This window comes from Leuresthes tenuis, unplaced genomic scaffold (assembly GCF_036924035.1).
Source record: "Leuresthes tenuis unplaced genomic scaffold, fLeuTen1.0.hap1 SCAF_6, whole genome shotgun sequence".
In the NCBI taxonomy this organism is placed as follows: domain Eukaryota; kingdom Metazoa; phylum Chordata; class Actinopteri; order Atheriniformes; family Atherinopsidae; genus Leuresthes; species Leuresthes tenuis.
This window is the reverse complement of record NW_027325360.1, coordinates 31,825,426-31,826,961: the sequence shown is the minus strand read 5'-3', so window position 1 is coordinate 31,826,961 and position 1,536 is coordinate 31,825,426. Positions and strand designations below refer to the sequence as shown.

Here is a 1,536-nt window from a genome sequence, read left to right as displayed (position 1 = left end):
CTCAACCAGGTGCCCATGCTCACCACACTTGCGGCAGAACTTGGGCTGCCCCTGGTAGTGGATGTAACCTCGGTTTTCAAGGTGGCCAGAGTGTCGCCCACCCGCTGCACTGAGCACTCTTCAGCCCTTTTAAATGGTATAACTTTGCACTCCCGCACGCTCCAGCAAGCACCATTCAAGCAACAACTTTGCACTCCAGCTTCGAACATCGGCACAGTCGCAACAAGTAAGGCGACTCTACTCAGAGAAGTCACTCTGCACAGTAAGAAGATTTCTTTTGCACAGACAGAAAGGGCTTCACCCGCAAAGGTAAAGCCTGCCAAAAATAGAAACAACTCATTAGTGCTGCTCTCCACAGAAATCTTTAGTAAAAGGCGAAAGACTTGTACGTTATGAAGAGAAACCAGAGTACGATTATCCGTCACTGCGGGAGCAGGGCATCAGGCTAGTTGGCATAGCCACCTTCCCCATGGTGAGCTTTGCTTGGTTGAGACGCTTGCTCCCCCCCCCCTTGCTCCTCGGCTGACCAACTAGGAACAATCGGGCCCTATTCGATGGCTGCCTTGTCTTTTACTCTGTGCAAAAGACAAGGCAGCAACAAAAACACCACGAGAATCCCGTATTGAGGCTTTGTTCTGATCGCTCATTCGGTGTCGCGTTTCTTTCAAGCAATTCTCCCGGTTAGCCCACACTCGGCTCGCTCCCATAGCCGTGTTAAAGTCTACTTCGCATTCACTCTCTTTTCTCAGCAGACTCTTGGGATTTTATCTATAAAATGAATTCCTTCACTCAAACTATGTGAAAACTGCTTTGTCCTTAATATTTACCATGTCTAGAAAGATTTAAACAAAAAAAACAACGTTGTACTTTGCAGTAAAAGAAAGAGCAAATCTAAAGTTTCAGGAATCCGAGAATAAGCTTACTTTCATGAGTTCTTCACGATTTCGGATTTTGCTATAAAATGAATTCCTTCACTCAAACTAAATTAAAACTGCTAAACCGCTAATCTGTTATATGTAAGGCAGATGTCAAATTCACCGAAATAGGATCAAAGGGTATTCGGCCAATCGAGCTGTAGCAGCTTCGGTAAAAGAGTATAAGTTGAAGAGTTTGTGAATAAAGGTGTGCGCACACATAGTGTGCTGTACGAAAATAGGCAGGGAGCAATGCCGGCTGGGGTATATGTTCTTGTATGTTGTCTGCCTGTTTGATTTGAATGTGTTGTGTAAGTGTCCTGTTGAATGTTACATGTTTGGGCTTTGACACGCTTCACTGTGGTTGTTAACTGTGTGGTGTGTCCTGAAATGTTATATGTTTGGGCTGTGTGACATGCTTAATGCTTGTCAGTAGCTACCCACTTATTCATATATAGCAACTGACAACATAAGAAGTCTGGACATACTTTGATAGTAGTTGTAGAAGTATCCTTATTGATAATAGATCACTAATTCATAGTGATAGAACAGTAGATGAACAGGTGCTTGCACATGTCTCACGAAAATAAAATGGGTGTATGATTGCTGACGGCAGAGCAAT

General features: G+C 43.9%; 1 non-coding gene across 1 annotated transcript; it reads right to left on the bottom strand.

Annotated features, from left to right (window-relative positions):
- Positions 1 to 298: 298 nt before the first annotated feature.
- LOC140310670 (U5 spliceosomal RNA) lies at positions 299 to 412 on the bottom strand. The gene has a single exon (XR_011916719.1). It is a non-coding gene; the product is annotated as a U5 spliceosomal RNA (small nuclear RNA).
- Between the last annotated feature and the right edge of the window lie 1,124 nt (positions 413 to 1,536).